Source organism: Anoplopoma fimbria, chromosome 9 (genome assembly GCF_027596085.1).
Source record: "Anoplopoma fimbria isolate UVic2021 breed Golden Eagle Sablefish chromosome 9, Afim_UVic_2022, whole genome shotgun sequence".
Taxonomy (NCBI): Eukaryota; Metazoa; Chordata; class Actinopteri; order Perciformes; family Anoplopomatidae; genus Anoplopoma; species Anoplopoma fimbria.
The window spans coordinates 15,969,100-15,991,924 of record NC_072457.1 but is presented as its reverse complement, the minus strand read 5'-3'; positions in this window follow the sequence as shown (position 1 = coordinate 15,991,924).

Sequence of the window (22,825 nt, the reverse complement as noted above, 5' to 3'; positions counted from 1 at the left end):
AGGACACGACACCGACATCCCATAGTAACTTGGTTTCATCAAATATGATCATTTATTAGTGATGGCAGCACAGCTAGGTTAGCATGTACATAGCATAGTGTTGTGTCTGTGCTGGTTTATTTTGACGTACAAATTATTTAAATATTGATCAGGTCAATCAGTGCACAATTTTACCACTATTTGCCAACGCTACACTACTACTAAACAATATAGCTATGTTTCCTTTGTGCAGTAATAAGAAAAGTACTAAAATTACTTTTGAGATAGGTGATTAATAGCTATAATTGCAATTTTTCAGTAACTTGCACAACACTGGAAATAAAACCATGGCTATTTGTTTTCTTTGGATTCCATGAGCCTTGAAAGAAGCGCCTGAACTCACCAACTGCAATTTCACGGCCAATTAGTCTTAAGGCATGCAGATACAAAGTGGTGATATCTAAGAATAGAATGATATTAAAACACATAATAGATTTGACTACTCTTAACAAACATGGTATCGTTTATGACGTGTCACTTTGTAGAACGGACTGTAGCTGATGATAGGTTCAAGTTGATCACCGCCAAAACTGCCTTCTAGGTTATTATTTTTCTAAATTAGACACTTTCCATTGTGTGCTGTTGTGATGAGTTCCAGAACACCGTTTGAGCTGAAACAAGTAAACAAGTTCACAAAGTGTTCATAGAAAAGAACGCTGATTATAACAAGTATATGAAAGGACCCTCAAGACACTCTGGGTTTAGTTTATCTTTTTTGTTTTGAGCTGATTCGTTTTTTTTGTAGTCAATCGAGTTCGATCAAGTTTTTTAACTTCCCTTAAAGTTTATCAAGTATGTGCAGTCAAAAGAAAACTGCATCCATTTTTAAGTAAAAAAAATTGAATGAATTAAGCTGGATAGTTTTTTTTTTAGCTTGTCACTTTAAAGGGATAGAGTCATGCATAATGACACAGTAGAAAATAAACTGCATTTAGCTGCACACAGATTTAAAGAGAGACTGCAGCAGTAGGGTTGTGAACTTTGATCAAATAAAGACAAACCTATGAAAGAACAGTCCACAGCCTACTTAGCCTAGACAGAAAGAGATGAATTGCCAAGGGATGAGCCTCAATAGCCAACAAGAAACACATCAATAAACGAAGAGCTCAGTTAAATCTGTTACGAGAATGTAAAAAGTACGGTCAGGGTCTTTTTTTTTTTTACTACCTGCCACTGTGGCATGTTAACATGCACACAAATGTGCATGCAAAAACACATCATCAATTTATTTCAGACCATGCAGAAAATATTTAGCTTGGTCAACAGACACATTATTCATATTAACTATTTATTTAAGAGCTTGAAGCGTATCCAGTCGCTCTCTGTTTTCCCTGACTGCCTAAGTGGCCGCCTGGGTAGTTTGGTTAGCTGTTTGCTGTTAGCAGTTGCGATGCACTAAGCTGTATGTGTACAGGTAGTTCCATAAGTTGATAGCCAAAGACGACAAAATGAAAAGTTACCTTTTTCCCCCACTGTGTCTCTGGACGCAGAGCAGCGGATGTGGAGCATCGAGCTCAGCTATGTCTGTAGTTCTGTTAGCTCAGTAGTTCATAAAGTGTGGGGCGCCTGACTTGTGCAGTGCGTGTGACTGGGATGAGTTGAGATGCCGGCCTGTGCCAATGTTTTGACGCCTTTTTCACGGTGGAAGAGTTAAAAAGTAGCAATGGTAAATAAATCTGTGTGTGTATGGGGGAATTTTGACGTGCAGTGTACAGCGCTTTAAGTGGTTGGAAGACTAGCAGTGCGCAGTTGAAGTCCATTTAATATGCTCTAAACTGAGATTCACAAACACCACATGGTGGAAATTATATAGCAAGCTCACTGAGCTCAAGGTAGAACCGCATTTGGACATTCTAAGGGAGCGGATCACAGTTTGTTGTCATTTCAGGTGTTTGTCCTTTGGAGGGATAATCATGCTATGGTAAATTAAATGTTAGCTCTAAAAAGGGCATTTGAAGACAGCAGAACATAATGGTACATAATGGATGGTCCTCTTTACCACGCGTCTGATGTGGAGCTACTTCTCTATTCAAGAGATTTTGGAAATATCACAGACATGGTTTGTCGGAGCGCCCTCCTTACAATGTATTCTTTCCCTTTTCCATCCCTATTTACCTTCACCTTGCACAAATACATTTTCATGCAAAGATTTCCACCTCTTGTGCTACATTGGTATGAACAGCAATGTCCTCATTTAAGGAAACATTACAGATCTTCTACTGGAAAGACGCAGGCCTTTACCTTGCTTATTTTCAGGCTCCCCTGCTAATTTTCTTTCTTTTTTAAACTAAAAATAAATCAAATTACTACTTGCCCTCTAAACTTTGTTGGCCAAATAAATAAACAAATCCTTATAAGCGGTGATGCAGACTGAAAAACCGTCCTACGTTAAAACAAAGCAGGAGACTGTTGGATGGAGCCTGCTGTATAAGATTCGGGAAAGACAATGAAGAAAAATCCTGAAATCCAGTTGGGGTGAGGGATTAATGCATTTAACTCCTTAGCAGGCACTAAAACCCAGCACAACAGTTTGTAATACTTACAGACAGGATTTAACAATTCAAGTTATCACAAGTCATCACAGTGTGATACAACTTTTTATCTTTCCTAGAAAAACTAGAAATAGACCGTTCACATCAAAAAGTAATCTACCAGGAATGTGACTGGCCACCACGGCGCCTTGCAGGATGACGTTGCATTGGGAATCGTTGCTATTACTGTTATCATCAGTGCTAGCCGGCAAGCGTCTGATGGCCGGGCCTTGGCACATGGGGCCCGGCCGGGCCCAGCCCGAAAAAGCTACATCGTGCCGCCACCCTGTGGGCCCACCACCCGCAGGGAGAGGCATTGGGGTCGGGTGCAATGTGAGCTGGGCGGCGGGCTGGGGCGGGAACCTGGGCGTGCTGACCCCCGGCATCACAGACTAGCTCTAGGGACGTGGAATGTCACCTCTCTGGCGGGGAAGGAACCGGAGCTGGTGCGGGAGGTGGAGCGCTACCAACTAGATATAGTTGGGCTCACCTCCACGCATAGCACCGGTTCTGGAACCAAACTCCTGGAGAGGGGCTGGACTTTTTCCTTTTCCGGAGTTGCCCAGGGTGAGAGGCGCCGGGCGGGTGTGGGGATACTCGCAAGCCCCCGGCTGAGCGCTGCTGTTCTGGAGTTCTCCCCGGAGAACGAGAGGGTCGCCTCTCTGCGACTGGGAATCTGACTGTTGTTTGTGCCTATGCACCAAACGGCAGTTCGGAGTACGCGGCCTTCTTGGAGTCCTTGCGTGGTGTTCTGGAAAGGGCGCCGACTGGGGACTCCATAGTTCTTCTGGGAGACTTCAACGCTCACGTGGGTAACGACGGAGAAACCTGGAGGGGTGTGATTGGGAGGAACGGCCTGCCCGATCTGAACCCGAGTGGTGCTTTGTTGTTGGACTTCTGTGCTAGTCATGGACTGTCCATAACAAACACCATGTTTGAGCATAGGGAGGTTCATAAGTGTACTTGGTACCAGAACACCCTAGGCCAAAGGTCTATGATCAACTTTGTAGTTGTGTCATCAGACCTGCGGCCGTATGTCTTGGACACTCGGGTGAAGAGAGGAGCAGAGCTGTCAACTGATCACCACCTGGTGGTGAGTTGGATTGGACAGACCCGGTAAACCCAAATGTGTAGTGAGGGTGACCTGGGAACGTCTGGCTGAGGATCCTGTCCGCAAGGTCTTCAACTCCCACCTCCGGAATAATTTCTCGTGCATCCCGGGGGAGGCTGGGGCCATGTTCAAATCCTCCATTGTGGAAGCTGCTGCTAGGAGTTGTGGTCGGAAGGCGATTGGTGCCTGTCGTGGCGGCAATCCGAGAACCCGCTGGTGGACACCAGCGGTGAAGGAGGCTGTCAAGCTGAAGAAGGAGGCCTTTCGGGCTTGGTTGGCCCAGGGGTCTCCTGAATCAGCAGGCAGGTACCGGTTGGCCAGAAGAACTGCAGCTGCGGCGGTTGCTGAGGCAAAAACCCGGGTGTGGGAGGAGTTCGGCGAGGAAGTTCTGGCAAACCGTGAGACGACTCAGAAAGGGGAAACAGGGCTTTTCTCAGGCTGTGCTCAGCAGGGGGGGAGAACTGCAGACCCGGACTAGGGATATTGTCGAGCGGTGGAAAGAACCCGACCAACACGTCCTCTGTGGAAGAGGCAGAGTCTGAAGACTCAGGGGAAGACTCGTCCATATGCCTGGCGGAGGTCGTTGAGGTAGTTAAAAAGCTCTTCAGCGGCAAAGCGCCAGGAGTGGATGAGATTCGACCGGAGATGCTAAAGGCTCTGGACATTGTTGGGCTGTCTTGGTTGACACGTCTCTTCACTGTCGCGTGGAAGTCGGGTACAGTGCCTGTGGAGTGGCAGACCGGGGTGGTGGTTCCCATTTTCAAAAAGGGGGACCGGAGAGTGTGCTCCAATTATAGGGGTATCACACTGCTCAGCCTCCCCGGGAAAGTTTACTCCAGGGTGCTGGAAAGGAGGCTCTGTCCGATTGTCGAACCTCGGATTCAGGAGGAGCAATGCGGATTCCGTCCTGGACGTGGAACAGCGGACCAACTCTTTACCCTTGCAGGTCTGTTGGAGGGGGCATGGGAGTTTGCTCATCCAGTCTACATGTGTTTTGTGGACTTGGAGAAGGCCTTCGACTGTGTCCCTCGGGAGTCCTGTGGGGGGTACTGCGGGAATATGGGGTACCTGGCTCGTTACTACGAGCCATTCGGTCCTTGTATGACCAAAGTGAGAGCTGTGTCCGAATACTCGGCACAAAGTCGAGCTTGTTCCCAGTGCGTGTTGGCCTCCGCCAGGGCTGCCCATTGTCACCAATCCTGTTTGTGATTTTCATGGACAGGATTTCAAGGCGCAGCCGGGGGGAGGAGAGTTTCCTGTTTGGGGACCTCAGAATCACATCCCTGCTTTTTGCAGATGATGTGGTTCTGTTGGCTTCTTCAGAACGTGACCTTCAGCACGCACTGGGGCGGTTCACAGCCGAGTGTGAAGCGGTCGGGATGAGAGTCAGTACCTCATAGTCTGAGGCCATGGTTCTCTTCCGGAAAACGGTGGATTGCACCCTCTGGGTTGGGAGTGAGTCACTGCCCCAAGCGAGGGAGTTCAAGTATCTCGGGATCTTATTCACGAGTGAGGGTAAAATGGAACGGGAGATGGACAGGCGGTTCGGTGCAGCGTCAGCAGTGATGCGGGCGTTGTACCGGACAGTTGTGGTGAAGAAGGAGCTGAGCCGTAAGGCAAAGCTCTCGATTTACCAGTCCATCTACGTTCCAACCCTCACCTATGGTCATGAGCTTTGGGTAGTGACCGAAAGAATGAGATCGCAAATACAAGCGGCCGAAATGAGCTTCCTTCGTAGGGTGGCTGGGCTCAGCCTTAGAGATAGGGTGAGGAGCTCAGACATCCGGAGGGAGCTCGGAGTAGAGCCGCTGCTCCTTCGCGTCGAAAGGGGCCAGCTGAGGTGGCTCGGGCATCTGATCAGGATGCCTCCTGGACGCCTCCCTTTAGAGGTTTTCCAGGCACGTCCAACTGGTAAGAGGCCCCGGGGTAGACCCAGAACACGCTGGAGAGATTATATATCTCGTCTGGCCTGGGAACGCCTCGGGGTTCCCCAGGAGGAGCTGGAAAGTGTTGCTGGGGAGAAGGACGTCTGGAGGACCCTCCTTAGCTTGCTGTTCCCCCCGCGACCCGGCCCCGGATAAGCGGAAGGAAATGGATGGATGGATGGATCAGTGCTAATGCATGGTCCAGCATCTCTTGTGTTGACAGCAGCTTGTTCTTAAGCATTGTTTTGCTCGCAGAAACATACGTCAGTTCATTTTTCACGATACAATAATATTGTGAGGACAAAATGTGTGAGGACAAAATGTTTTAAAAAAAATTGTTTACTTGTTCAACAAATCAATAACTCAATTTCTCTTTTTATCCTGTGACAAAAAAAGCAAGTCTTTGAAGAAGAATTAGAATGTTGAGCTCAGTGAATTTGTGCTACCATGGTGAAGACATGGAGAGCAAAACCTGGCACATCATCAGAAATCTCTCACGTCAGGCTGCAAATGTCAAGTGGACTTTCAGTACTCTGCTCCATTTCTAATTTATTTCCATGTCATTAACTTAAATGCCAGACTTGGCACATGTGTATGTGTGTGTATTTGTGTGCCCTTCTGCCATGTCTTCAGTTCAAAGACTGACAGACGATCTGTTCCCATCATCCACCCTCATCGCGGCAGGGGCTCCTTCACTACTTAAGTTTACTGACCTGAACTTTTAGAAGAAGGATCAAAGGATGCTCTTATTGTTAACTATTGTCAGATAATACCAGGGATGACTCAGTGATTGCCTGCTCTCTGAATCTCCATACTCTCCTATACATTAAAAAATATGAGAAAATAGGTGAATGCAACAACTATTTTAAATAGCTTGTACGTGCTATGCAACAATTATGTACCAGTGGTTCTTGCATCCAACCCAATGCATTATTCAGCTCATCAAATGGATGGTATTGTTTTTATTCTTATCACACCTTTGCTGTGATGTAGCCGGGCTTTACTGACACATCACACCAACCATGTGTCTTTGTGTGTTTCAACCGATTTCATCTTCAACTTGTCTTGTCTATATTCCATGTCTTCTGTTGTCTAATACAGCATTGAATTTTAATCTTCCGTTAAATCTTGTGTGGGGTCTTTTGTGTGTGTGTGTGTGTGTGTGTGTGTGTGTGTGTGTGTGTGTGTGTGTGTGTGTGTGTGTGTGTGTGCGTGTGTGTGCGTGTGTGTGTGTGCGTGTGTGTGCGTGTGAATAGCAGCGGGATAGCAGTCTTAGTAGCCCTGGGATACAGTGTGTGAGATACATTAAATCTCTTGCAAATAAATGTTTTATGTTGAATGTGTATGGTACAGAGCATACATCTCCGGTAGGTAGAAGAAGGAAGTTGGGATAAAGATAAACTTCTAGTATTTAAATCATGAAGAATATCCAGACTTTGCTATGAGCTGCACTCAGGGGGGGGGGTTCACAAAGAATGGATTGCTGTAGCTGATAGCATCAGGAATTGCACATCAATTGCAATCGCTTTCTTCCCCATCTCAAAATATATTGTGTTAATAATAATATAGCCCAGCAGGCCCACGCAGGTTTGCAGCTGAGGGCAATTTGCGATTTTTACTGTATCAAGTTTCAATTATCCATGAGACAAAGTGTAAATGCGCTGGAGGCCACGACAAGCTGACTCGATTGGGGCTATATCAACCGGGCGCAGGTTGGACTCGGGCTCATTTTACTTTCATTGTGCCCATATAAGCCTCCGTGCCAGCTTGATTTGATGACATGCACACATCGTGTTCGCTTTTGGTGCATTTTAATACATGTGAGTTACTGTCTTTTCCATCACGTCAAAGCTCACAATGCAGACATCCAGTCCCACAATAGTCCACTGTCTACTTGTGTCTGTCAATATAGGTTGCCTTTTGAATAAAAGCACAGAAAAAAATAACATATGTCTGTGTGTGTGTGTGTGTGTGTGTGTGTGTGTGTGTGTGTGTGTGTGTGTGTGTGTGTGTGTGTGTGTGTGTGTAAAACCATAGAGAGCAAGACAGAGAACAAGGGAGCGAGAAAAGGAGAGGGAAAGAAACAGAGATCACAGGTATTGATTTACTTACTTTTAGTGAAGGTGATAAGGCAGACAGGGATTTACCTGGTGGGGAGAGAGCGAGAAAAAATGTTGTTAGAAAAACAATGAACACATACACATCCAGTGGTTAGGCTTGCTGTGGGGTATAGCAGTGACAGTTGAATTATGGATTTCTGTAATGTGGAGGACAGAGGGAGAGGGCGAGAGTCAGCTGGGCTTAGCTTTACAACCACATTGTCAAACTGACATACTACACACGCACACAAACAGGCATCACAGCATTCCCTTTATAGTCCTTACATGTGTGTGTATGTCAGATACACAGAGGACCAGAGAGAGACCAGGAGCTCCTTCGTGTTTTCACTATCCCAGCTAAAATGCAATGTATATGCAGGTGCCTCTTGTCGAGTAGTTAACAATTGGGTGTCATGATGGATGTCAGACTGGAGTTTGAAGGTATGATAAAATAGTCATTATATATTAGGAAAGTTCCTAACTGACAGAACTGACCTGAAAGTGTCAGAGATGCAGCCAGGGTAGGAGCCTCTGGACTGTCCAGCATGCACTCTGTGATAGGCAGGGTACCAGGCTAATACATACAGAATACTAGAATTTCGATCTTGCATTCACACAAACAGGAAAATTTGAATTTCCATTTCACAAGCGTTTCTTTGGAGGAAACCCGAACACACACACAGGGACAGAGCCAGCCAGTCTATCACAGGTTTTAAAACCAGCACCCCGGTCATACACTTTACAAAAGAAAAGTTCTTGCTACTCCTTGCTTTAACAATTGGCGATCCCTTGATGGGTGATTTTTATGTGTCCGTTGAAAATATTTGTATTACAATGCTCCCGCTGGCCCAGTGGTTAGGATGAATGCCTTCCATTAGTGTATAAACGGCTCAAGTCAACTAATGTTACTGTTCTGTGATTCCTCCAATGTGTTGGCAGTTATTGTGACTACAATAGTGTTTGCCACAGGACTTTGTGAGACTATAGTGGGTGGACCTCAGACCCTCTACGACTCCACCACAAATGAAATGCATCTTTGCAGCTTCGCACTTTGAAGGGCAAAGATGAGTTAAATCTATGAAGAACCTTGTGTTCTTTTTAACAATGTTGTGCTCTTGTTCTTGCTGTGGTGGAATGTACCTAAGTATATTTTGGTTACTCAAGTACTGTACTTGAGAACAATTTTAATGTACTTGTATTGAAACTTAAAATTTCAATTTTATGTTACTTTATACTTCTACTGCTAACATGACCAGAGCCGCGAGACACTTTCATATTCCAGGCCAAACTACACCTGTGTGCTGCACACCGCTGCAGAAGAAATGCGCACAGAGAGAGCCGGCAAACCTGTTGAGAAGTGTCAAAAAATGTCTGGTTCATTAAGAAAGTGTGGCAGGATAAAATAAACTGTTGAGGGCCGCCACAGTGAAATTATTTAAGTATGTAAGTTACGTCACAAAAGTAATGGTAAGTCAACGTTCACACGCGACACCAACAGCGGTCTGCTGGGTGAATGTCCTGTGTTTGTTGTCCTGTGATTGTTTATCGCAGCAAGGATAATCAACGGATCCGCCAGGGCCCCGTCACGGAGGGAGGGGAAATTCTAGGTTACTGCATCTGTAGCAGGTCCCTTCTAACCCATATCTATGAGGCTGATAACCGCTGACAAGGCCCATCGAATAAGCTGATATTGCTTGAAGCATGTGCTGTCCAACTGCTCCACAATATCGTGAAAAATATTCATAATTTAAGAATTTAATTTTAACTTTGTGACAAAGATCAATGCAACATTTTTTTATTTGTTTGCTGTTTGATGACTGGATTCCTCAAACGTTCTTAAGTTAACTGTACAAATTTGTGGTAAATGGCTCATGTCAGGTGGTTTGAATAATAAAAATCTAATTTACTCACATTGAAGCATTTTTATTATATGTCAAACTCATTTTTGATATATTTATCCCCTGGCAGATTATCTGTAGGGGACTTGGTTGTCAGGTCTGAACCCCTTGTAAAAAATATGTCATACCTTTGAAAATTAAATAAATATGAGAAAATAGGTGAATGCAACAACTATTTTAAATAGCTTGTACGTGCTATGCAACAATTATGTACCAGTGGTTCTTGCATCCAACCCAATGCATTATTCAGCTCATCAAATGGATGGTATTGTTTTATTTAGTTTGATCAGAGCTGTCTTTCTTATCAAATTCTAGTGATGAGTTCTGTCTTCTTATCACACCTTTGCTGTGATGTAGCCGGGCTTTACTGACACATCACACCAACCATGTGTCTTTGTGTGTTTCAACTGATTTCATCTTCAACTTGTCTTGTCTATATTCCATGTCTTCTGTTGTCAAAACAAAAATGTCTAATACAGCATTGAATTTTAATCTTCCGTTAAATCTTGTGTGTGGTCTTTTGTGTGTGTGTGTGTGTGTGTGTGTGTGTGTGTGTGTGTGTGTGTGTGTGTGTGTGTGTGTGTGTGTGTGTGTGTGTGTGTGTGTGTGTAGGTGTGTGTGCGTGTGAATAGCAGCGGGATAGCAGTCTTAGTAGCCCTGGGATACAGTGTGTGAGAGGAGATAAGGATAACACACAAACACTCTGTTGGATTTGACATATTATTTTTTTGCCTTTAAATAAACACACACCCAGCCACAAAAACACACATAAATGCAGAGTGGGAATTTGTCACCACACACAATAAAACACACAGGTATATATATATATATATACACACTGCCCAACTCTCAGCTTGATACTCTACAGAGTATACCCTCTGTGTGTGTGTGTGTGTGTGTGTGTGTGTGTGTGTGTGTGTGTGTGTGTGTGTGTGTGTGTGTGTGTGTGTGTGTGTGTGTGTGTGTGTGTGTGTAGGGGTATGTGCATGCATGTGTGAGAGAGCAGCCATGTGAGAGTGTCACATGTTCAATTAATGCAGTGTGTGTGCACATTAAGAGGTGTACATGTGAGTGTATTTGAGGTATACTGGGTGAGACAAGGTGTGTATTTTTGGGGTCCTTATTTTTCTGTGTGTAGTACAGTGCTTATGTACTTGTATACGGGTCAATGACATGACGTCCATATTTCTGTGTCCGAGCCAAGTATTTCCTTTTAGCATAATTTTATTAATTTATGACATATATCATTTCATTCAATAAAAGCTATTGAGTTTGAACACATTTTCAGTACATTCAAATAATATATATTCTTTTATGTTTTGGCATCTCGAACCCTGAAAATGGGGGCGGCGCAACTGTCTGAGTAAATGAACAGACTTATTATAAATATATATATATATATAAAAAACATTTATTTTAATTATTATAATTAAAAAAATAATACAATGGCATGATTTTATTGTTGCAATCTTTCAAATGAACCAACTTTTACAAATACCAATAGTTCAATGCAATTTAGACAATTTAAAATCTTTTGTCCAACAATTTGCATGCTTCAAATGTCAGGGTGGCCATACTGAAAATATGTGACTTTTATTTAAAGATTAAAGTACACAACACATACCAGGATATAGCTTCATCAAGAGGACCCCAACTGACCTTTATGGCTGAGTAAAAATGTTTTAAGATCCCCCTGAAATATTGATTAAAACAGCTACTTTTAACTTAAAGGTTGGCTGGTACACTTTCCATGTCAGGTGGTACAACCAATGTAAAACTATAAAAATGTTATATTATCATATAACTCTTTATTGTATTTAAAAATGGCATGTATGGATTAGTTAACAAGAACAAAAACTAAAACAGGAGTCCAAGTAGATGCCTGAATAATTAGAAATAAGTTGTAAAAGTCAGGCGGCGCAACCATAGTTATCATTATGAAGGTAAACAACAAACATGGCTTGCAGTTCTTACTTGTATACAGTAGTTAGAGCTTTCAGGCTTTTAAATAATTCATTTCTTATAACACAACTGAGGAGTTCCATGTGATCTCAGAGCCTCTTAATTCACAACATAAACGGCTCACTCATGACTGGGACAGCTTTAGTACACACACCTGAAAAGGCTGTATACCAAAATATTTCAAATCATTTTGAACCATGTAAGGTCAACATACCTTAAAGGTGCAAAATGTTTTGAAATATTCTGTCACTAGTTCCAAAGTCATTCAAGTTTTGCTTTTTTTAATCAATTTCGAGTATTGCTGTATTTAGTATGAACTAGTGTTGCATTCCAGTTGCTATGTGTTTAATTTGATGGTATTTAATGTAATGTTTATACATTTGATTTTATGCGTTTAAATATTTTTAAATGAGTTGTTTTTAATTGTCTTGAGCTGATGTTCTTTTATGAATATATCAAAATAAGACTTAATTGTTGCTCAATCACAATCCATTACAGTTCATTGCACTGTAGCCTATTCCAGTTGTTATGTACTGAACATTATTACAATGTTACTAAAAAATATATTTACTACTTTAACTTCAATAGAGACTTTTGACTTGCATTATTTTTGTAATTTAAATTAAAAGGCAATAATTCAGCCTTAATCCTGTCATTATTAATGTTGTCAGGTGGCACAACTGGAAAAGAAAGAAAACATTAATTTACAACAATAAATAATAGGTTTAAGTGACCAAATAGTTGGTAACTATAATGTTAATAACTATTGTATTGCTTGTATTCATTTGTATATTTGTATCATTATTTTTATCATTTCAAATGTAAAATCGGATGCTTAAGAAATACCAAAAACCTGGCCAATAGAATGCAATGATCTTAAATTATTAAAAATACAAAACACATCCACAAAATAGATATGTGTTAGGCACTGTAGACACTCTAAGGGATACTTGCCAAATATTTCAGTTAAAATGAATGGTAGGAAATATATATATATATTTTAACAAATATTCGGTTGCGCCACCTGACATTTTTTAGCCAGTGAAGTAAAGAAATACTGTATAAAAGTAATTTAACCATTTTGAAAAGTAATTTAACAAATGAGACTTGTTTAACAACATTGTCCCACCCACAAAAATATGCATTACATCCAATTTGAAAATACTTTTTAAAATGATCTTTTTAGAAGCCTTATTCGTCATTGACCCATACAGGTAACTGTGGTTCACAGAGATACAAAGGCACAGCGAGATGCAAATTACACCAAACATGAAGAAAATTTGAGAGATAACGAGGTAAATGTTGCACTACTGGCCACACCTTTTGGGTTTCTGGCCACTTGGATTATTACCGCACAATCTTGATCGCAGTTGTTCTGCAACTTGCTGAAACAAAATAAACAGCTTTTGTTTCAGTGTGTTTTAGTATGGAAACCCAACGAATGAATACTATGAGTATCTATTATTGCTGACTGGCTGGATCTTGTTTTAAAAGTGCTTGTTGCTGTTGTTATATCGTGCCATTCAAGCCAGATCTCTGATTGGCTGGTTGCTGTCTAATGTAGTAGAGCTAAGCTCCCCTAATTGTAGACCCAAGATGGCGTCATCATGTATGGTAAATGATAAATGGACTTGTACTTGTATAGCGCGTTTCTAGTCTTCCGACCACTCGAAGTGCTTTAACCCTACATGTCATCATTCACCCATTCACATCCATTCATACACTGACGGCAGGATCTTACCTGCAAGGTGCGACCTGCCCATCAGCACTAGCTAATCATTCACATCCAGCAATTTGGGCATGGACTAGCAGAGCCGGGGATCAAACGGCCGATCCTCTAATTGAAGGACGACCCTGCTCTAGCACTTAGCAACAGTCGCCCCATAAACAAAGCAGGGCGGACCAGGTGGTTCCAACCTAGGAACCTTTTCCAGAGAGACGGAAGTGCTGAAAACTGTTCCATTTTTCTATATATGGTGTCAGCAGCCGACCCAAGACTGTAGGTTTGGTTTCAAATTTCTGGGTACCACAAAGATTCCAACTAACAAATAATGCAAAAAAAAATTGTATTGATTGGTATAAAAAAAGGGAAATACTATATAAATCTCTACTACTTAAAATGTCTTTCTTTGAAAATTCTTAACTGAAGGTGACTGAAGAAAAGGCATCAACATTTTTATCACTTCAGAGCTTCAACAGTAACCCTGGAGAAAAGCCATAGCTGACACCTGATCGCCAGTTCAGTCACATGCGCATATATTCAATCACAACCATATTTAAATGCATATTTGAATGCCAAATATTGCATCTGTGAAAATGTGGCTAATGATGACCTAAAGTTTGTCTTAGGTACAAGGTCTTAGTGGTGTTTATTCCTCACACAATTACAGTCTACAGGAAACTTATAATTTTAATTTAGATGATGGGGATTATTATTATTATTATTATATGAACTGAAAGGGGAAAAATAGTACAGAATGTCTGTAGCTCTGTTAAGAGGTGGGTTGAGGAGGACTAAGGCAAGTTAATCTTGATAAAAAATTGGTCGCCAATTTTGCACTATACCACCTACTCAACAGAATTACCATTTGGGTTGTTCAAGGTCATTGCTTGTGCTGAGATAAAAATGGTGCTCACAATGATGTATTTCATAGATACCTCTGAGCCTGAGGCCTGTTAGTGGCCCCTAAAGGCTGCCAAATGTATGACACCCCAATTTAGAAAAATCTTTTTATGGTTTATCAGCAATTGGGCGATAGTAACTTCCAAAATCTCTTGTGTTGGGCTACGAGAACCTTGTCATGAAACAAAGTGTTTGTCAATGAAACATTTTCTCCTGATCGCTTTCTAGAAGAAACTTCAGGGGGTCACTGATATCATTGCTTTTCATCTTTTGGAGACCAAAATAATCAAAATCAAATTTCTTGGCCGGCAGGCAATATGTTGCTATGGACTAAAGAAGACCAACAGGCTGACCAGAACACTTGGACAGCCTTGGCCCTAACCAGGGAATAATCTCAGCCTGAAAGCTGTGTTATTTTCTGCCACAGAATCTGAACATCATGCAGTCATCCATCCTTCTGTTTGTCAATTCTCTAGCATGCTCATCAGCAGGGGGCTGGAGCCAATTCCAGCTCACATTGGGAAAGAGGTCCAGCACGGACAGGTTGACAGCCTATCACAGGGTTAGGTATATGGACAAAATCTTCACATCAACTTAGGGGAATTCAGAGTTTCCAACTCAGCTAACTGCACGTCTTTGAACTGTGGGAGGATCATACAAACTCCACACACAAAATGGGTTCCAACCCCAGACCTTCTTGCTGTGAGGCAACAGAGCACTGATAAATAACATGAGAGCATCAGAGTTCACTGTTTTTGATCTGAGGCTTAATAGAGGTAGATTACACAGCATGACAGTGACCCTGAGCACAGAAGTAATTCTAGACTTAAGAAGGGCTCGAATGGGTAAAAATTCCCCGGTGGTATGATCTACTTTTGCTCTCATTTAGCTTCTACCACATCGTCATTTTACAGATTTAAATGTTTTTGTATGAATGCTTTGAATAGTATTTTGTTGTACAGTACAGATTGTGTTTATTCATCATTAGGAATGAAATAAGATACTAGTTTGGGAAAAATTCCAACCAAAAAAAAGCAATGATTTGTATTAGAATATACAGTATGTACAACGATTTGCTGCACTGTAGATGATGAAAGCAAATCCATATTATTGAGTCAACGAATTGTCTATGAAACAACAAAGAAAACCTGTGTATATATGATTCTTTGACAGAGGACAGTGTTGGAATGAGAGAGAGATGCAACAAAGGTCCCAAGGTTAGAATCTTACTCGGAACGGTGCAGTTACATGTGCTGTAACCGCTCGGCTATGTCGCCCCAGCCTTTATCACTTTTCTGAACCTACAGTAAAGCTAAAGCCAAAAGTTTGCAGTCCCGACACCATCTTAAACTTCTACAACAGACTAATGCAGGCAGCTGCAACTAACCACATTAGGCTTGGTGTTCAGTACAGATTAAAATCATCACATCTTGGCCTGCCGATTGCTTATGTGTGTGATAACGTGTGTGAAGCAGACAGAGACATCTCCCCGTCGGCACATTGTTTTGTGCGTGACAGCACCTTTTGTACAGCTTGGCGTCGGACGCTACTCACTATATAAAAGGGTCGGGCAGGGAGCAGAAAAAGAGAGAAAGATTATAGTCAGAATGATTTCCACAGGCACGGAGAAAAGAGAAGATGAAGACAATAAAAACTGGGTGGAAAAGACTAAACTGCACTGAGTAAGACACATACATACACACACAAGATAATCAGTGTGATGCCTTCTTTCGATGGAGAATAGAGTGAGAGAGATGTTTATATGAATAGATGGTAATATAATCACCGCATCTATTACTGGACAGGTTCTATGGTATAAAAACAACCAAAAAATGTAGTCAGTATAGGTGTAAAAGACCAAAAATTACAGAATTTCTAAAACTTACCCAACAGCATATTTTATCGTACCTTATTTTTCAAAATCTTTCTAGTTTGCAGCCTCAGGGCAAACATGAAAGATATATAAAGAAGTTTATTTAATGAGATGTTCTTAATCGACTGTCATGTAAGTCCAGGCATCATCTTTCTTTTATTGTCTAAATGCGATCAATGAGTCCCTTAACTGAAAACCTGCTGTCAAAGATCAAAAAACAAAGCAAAAGGGTTTTGTGGTAAGAACAATAGAGATAGGAATAAGGGCAATGATTTGTTGAAGAAATAGAATATTTGCAGTTTGCATAGTCTGGTTGAATATATATATACACACTTATTAAGCACTTAAAAATCCAATCATCACTAAAGGCGTAAGTCATGCAAGATAGCCAATAGAGTGAAGGTGAATATAGGTCATCAAGTGTGGTGTTTATCAAACAAGCCTTCGCCCTCAGCCATTCACATAGCTGGTCTCATAGCTCTGAAACGGCTGGGCCAATCACAGTTGAAGACAAAGATGAAGCTCTGCAATCAGAAAGCTTTCCATCATGTCTCGATGGTTCCGAAGTGTCCTGACGTAAACACTCACATGACCACAAATCTGCTCCAAAGTGTAATTTTCCATCAGGTAGTTTGAGAGAAATTAAACTGTTGATATGATCATATTGGACTGACGCTATTTAAGCAATATTTTTTTATGTGTCACCACGTACATGGTCACACAGTTCAGTAATTTAAGTTACACTGTCCTCAGAACAAGAGTAAGAGCTTGCAGCAACAAGGACAGCGCAGAGACCATTTTTTCTAGTTCAACGCTTGGTAACCATAAGTGTATTTGTACAAAAAGTTAATATATACTATGTAAAGATATATGTCGAAGAAAGATAAAAAACAAAAAATGTAAGGTATCTCTTCATTACTTCAATTACTGTATGTAACTCTACTCCCTAAAAATACTAAAGCATGGCAGAAAATATCAGAGCGGACAGGGATACCAGGCTAGTAAATAATAGTGTGACTATCATTATATGCCAGAGTCTATAGCGGCCTAGTTAGCTACTTCGTAGGATTACATGCTGCGCTTCATTGCTATTTGCTCTACTTGTTCTAAATGTGGCAGGGGGATGATGAGAACTGATGAACCACATAAAGCAGCAAATCAAAAAGAATGAGGTGCTTAAATAATCTAAATAAAACATATTTGTGCATTGAGTGTTGATTCTCATTGTGATTAGCAGCATCAGAGATGGATTTTTTCTGAAAACTTCTATGTTTTTAAGAGGATCTAGTTTTCCAAAGGACAAGAGTACAGCAAAAGAAAAAAAAAAAACACAACCTCAATGGCGAGATATAAAAGCCTTTTTGATCCCTCAGCTGTGTGACACAGTTTATTTTTTAACCTGGGCCACAGTCCTTAAAGAAGACAGGATGGGAGCTTGTTGCAGTTTCCCCACAATGTCGCCTGGCTAACCTGTGTGGTAATACATTACTGTTCATCTAAATGTATTTTCTCCATTGTGGTTGACACACCTTTACAAATAAGTTTCTTAAGTTTTACCTGTACACACAAATACTCAATACCCTGGTAAGCTATCTTCAAATAACTGAATTGCTGAGCGGTGAGAAAGTTATTGCTTAAGTCATCTCTCTGAAGCAGACATGAGAAGAAGCTTGTAATATTCCTCAAAGGGATGCAGCAAAGGAGAGTCATTTGACTGCCATGCTGTGTGTGTGTGTGTGAGCAGGAGAGGTGTCCTTGGATGGCTGGATGGGGAGATAGAGGGCATTTGTTTGAACAGCCAAGAAACAGAGGAGGTGACACCGAGGGGGGTCGGACACACCGGGGCTAGTAATGGGGGAGGTGTTTGTGTGTAATGTAAGTCGACTTGAAATGGTGTGGAGTGTGTAGCCGGGAAGGTAAGTGAGAGAACGATGGTGATGAAGAAAGAGATACAAGTGGGAATGAGATAGAGTGTGAGGGGGATAAACATGGAGAGGGGGGGAGAAAGACAAATAGAGAGACAAAAGGAGAGATGGAGGGCAGATGACGAAGCCCCTCTGATGAAGATGCCATACCCGAACAGATGCCAGCTGTTCCACTGTGTGTGTGTGTGAGCGTATGCAATCATCCTCATGCTGCTGTGAGCTCATTACAGGAACAGATCCGAAAAGATTGGTGATGATGATAGAGATGATGGTAATGATGATGCTGATGATAATGATGATAACATGATCATCATAACAACAATATCTGCCAATCTCAGCCTGGATTCCCTTTGATTCAGTCCACTGTTTTAGGTTAAAAGATGGCAGTGGAGGAACTGTTGCACTGGTCCACTCTATTAATACACACGAATAAATCATTGTCAGATTTGTTTGGGATTCTTGGTTCCTTCAGAGTACACAAATGGAGAAAGACAGGCCTTTGAGCTTTCACATCGTTGATGAAGGAAAGCAATACTTATTCAGCCAGAGACTCTAAACATGAACCTAAAACTGAATTCAACAAATACATTTATATTTTAAAGCCACTATACACTTTTGACATAATTCATCAATATATTTCATATTTTTTAAAGTATCTTCTCAACCTATGACATATTTTTTTTTTCTTCCTAGATCAAAGTATTTTTCCGTCCCTTAGTTTTACAAGTTCTGCAATACTTTGGATTGACACAAGTGTAATAAAAGATGACTCCATTATCATGGATGTCTTTAATTAGCATGGATGAAAAGCCATCCGTGCAACCATTTAGAAGTGACATTGATTGGTTGGGATAGCATCTGGAATCGGAGGAGTTTGTTCAGTAGAGCATACTCACTAAAGCAGTGGGTAGGTGTTCATTCTACCTGAAAACTTTTGACAGTGTTTCTCTGACAAACAAATGTAGCAACCTGCATAAGCTTTTTGCATAAACTTCAGTTGAATATTTAAGTAGTTCAGTTAAGAATTGAACTTTAATTAAACTGTTAGCATGCTCACACTCACAACAATGACAACATGCTATATTTAATGTTCATCGAGTTTAACCTAGTAAACACTTTCTAATTAGCACTTAACACATCTAACTGGCATCTGGTCATAATAATATTTCCAAAGGGAAAAAGTCAGAGGTTCACAAAAGATGTTCCAGTTCACCCTGTAATGAACATGATAGAGGTCCACCAATGGTGGATATTTAAAGGCAGATATAATTACAAAGGTTTGGTGCAGGAAAAGCAGATAGGTGGGCTCGTGTTTTGTGTAAAAGGGTGATGGATGTCCTTACATGACAGGTGGTGTCTGTGCAGCCATCAGTCACTGTCAGAGCCAAGTTCCACTGATGACGGTAGTGACTGATAGCTGCAAAAAGTCGTATTTACGGCATTAATTGGCGAAACCGATTAACAAGTCAATCTATAAAAACATGAATTTAATGATTGTCAATAATAACTTACAGATACATTGGTGCAATTGCATATCTCTCTCTCACAAACAGCGGTGTGGCCTCAGCCGTCTCTTGAATTCACTCACTGTGTCTGTCTTTTTATGCTTCCTGACTTTCACAAACTCTTCAGTGTCAAAATTGGTTTCCTATGTCATTATAACTGGCCTTAAAAAGTGTTGGACTTGACTTGATGGAACTTGCCGACGCCCTGAAGCTAACAGGTGAGCCTATTGACCCCTGAAAAGCTGCCAGTCGGTATCAACAAACACCTGAGGCTCACAGGCTGGAGGGGTGAGATTAGATAGAAACCTAACAAGTGACTTTCTTGTACCTGACATGTCTAATTCTGCCCATACTTGGGATTTAGACAAAGGGGGAGATGGGAAGGAGAGACATAAGATACTGAAGATAATGACTGTCTCTCTATCTCACACATCTCCCAGGACACAGAAGGACAAACAGAAAGATAAGCAGACTGACAAGTGAGTATAACAACCCCGCGAACATGACAAGTCTCTGCTTGTCTTGTCTCTCAGGATTTAGATACGAACAGAGATAGACAGAGGAGCAGAAACAAAGAGAGAAGAGCAGTGCCGGCCTTGAGGAAAGCATCGTTGCAGATCCTTGTTGGTGCATTACAACTTTTTATCATGAGCTTTTAGTGATTCCTAAATGCTTCTCTGTCTGTCCGGGAGTTTCAGTCTTACAACTTTAACCCTTTCAAAGTGTGTTCCTTTCATGGCCGAACTCGAAACTCAAACTTCAAAAGGGCAGTCTGACAACCAATGGGTGACATTACTGTAACTACATTCACGTCTTAGTTACAGTCTATGCCTGGGGGGAAAATATGTCACAATAGCTGCTGTTCGCATCTGCTTTCTCCCAAAACTCAACATTGTTTTCATTGAATCGTTGCTGCATCATTTCTTTACCTTAACAAAGCATTTACTTTAACCCAAAAATGATTGTTCCTTGGCTGAAAAAGAAACAACACCCAGGTTATAACTAAGTTATAGTCACATATACAAAAGAACAAGTCATCTTGTCTATGGTTGCATCTACAAGAATGGCCGCTGGTACCAGACCAGGTTTACAAGCTTTCTCAGGAGCAGGCAGACAGACAACCTCATACAGGAACAAGATATCTATTTTTCCTCTGTGTCTATAGACACAATGCACACAACTCTAAAACGCATGACAGCGGCTAATTAGTGCCACTCCACACTCACACCGGGAAAGACTCTCTTCGTGGTTAGATAGCCATTACAACACAGTACACACACAGCAACTTACTCTTACGGGGGCATAAATGTGCTTGTACTGACTAAGATATTTGACAGATGATCACAGAGAATGACAGACAGCATAACAAAACAAAGCATACTTAACCGGAACGCTATCAGGGCAAAGAAAGGTTGTTGAAAGTTTATATGTTTAAGAGTAATTATAATGATATGATTATTTGTTCACTTATCCCAATGAAGACTATCAAATGATTGAATGTAACTGCGTGCCTTCATGTTCTGAATGGTTTAAATACCGATGTTTCATTCATTTGTGATTACCCTCTAGAACCAGTGCTGATGCTCTGGAGAATCACATGTTTACTTTGGATACGTTTATTTAACAGTACCTCAATTTCACTACCGAGGAAGTTCCTCTTTTTTACGGTACCATCACTCCAATTGTTGGGCATGTTCAGGAATATTTGCACATGGCACAACACCTACTCTTAAGTTAATAATAAGCAATCTGCCCATTAAATAAGGAAAGCTTAGAACTAAAAAAGGGAAATTCCTTGAATGTGTTTACATATTTGGCCATTAATGCTGGTAACTGGACATTAGTATTCATGATATCATAATCTGGATAAAATTTATCAATTGACATTGTAATCCAAGAGAAATATAAAAAAGAACAGAAAACAAAACAATTTGTTGAAGCCACTGTTTTTGTTTGGAAGAAATAATAGAAGCATTCCGACATAAAGCTTCTCTGCCAGGCAGCATCCTCGACACACACTTCAAACACCTGCCTGGCACAACAGAAATACATTAACTATAGTTCAACGTGACAACACACTGTAGATCGTACCACCCTCCTTAGTAACAGTTGTCAAATCTCAAAACGGATTGACCGTGAACTTGTGGCAGGTTAATACAGCCTCCATGACACACGCATGCGCACGCACACACGCACACGCACACGCACACGCACACACACACACACACACACACACACACACACACACACACACACTTGTCTTACAGAGGGAAACAGAGGTGCTTTTTATTGCCAGGTTAATGGGACAACCACTGCTGGTAAATGTGAGGTATGTTACACAGATGCACAGTGTGATGCTACTCTTATATGCATGTTGGCAAAGAAATTCTTAGAAAATAATTCATCCAGCAAACAGGCTGTAAGTATATATATATATATATATATATGTGTGTGCGTGTGTGTGTGTGTGTGTGTGTGTGTGTGTGTGTGTGTGTGTGTGTGTGTGTGTGTGTGTTTAACTTGCCATTTGAATGTCTTTTTCCAGTTTTGTAGACAAATTCAAGAATGGAAAATTATTTTACAGTGTGCTGCTGTTCCATTGCTGTGTCTTTTCATCTATCTGCTGTTTGCCTGATAGATTGCTGTTTTGGTATCGCGTGTAAATTAAACACTGAAAAAGCGCAACAGGTTGATCACTTAAACCAGTGACCACTGATCTATTCAACGCATTCTCAATCCCATCTCATTAACTACTGTAGCGTGGTCAAATGGTCAATGGCGACATGTCAGTTTTTAGCTTTTTACATCTAAACTAAAAAAAAAAAAGAAATCTTGCTTGTTACATGCATACAGTCTCTTTTTAAAATAAACTTACAATGTAGGTTTACTAAGTCTTTAGGATAACTTCACAACAAAACTATTTGGCTGAGGAAAAGATTGTGTTACGGTTAAAATAGGTATGTTTGTTACGAAAAATAACAATGCTATTGGTAAAGTATGGAAGTACCGTAACCAATCTACAGTAATATAAGTTGCCGTTGACTTGGTCTCATACGGGACACAAAAAGGATTCATCTGGATGAGAGCCCTGTGTTTGTTTGACCCGTATAACTTCCCCTACCACCTGCCCTGAATGGTTTTTCGTGCTCTACCAATTTATCTGTTTAAGGTTATCTCAGATATTTCAGTATCCATGCATATGCCAGGATAAGTAAACATTAATATTTAAATAATCTAATATAAAGGGGGCTGCTTGAGTGTTGTAGAAATGGTGTCATCACAGAGTTCCTCCAGCAGAGTGAACTACTACTCACAGTGACAGGCAGCGGTGATC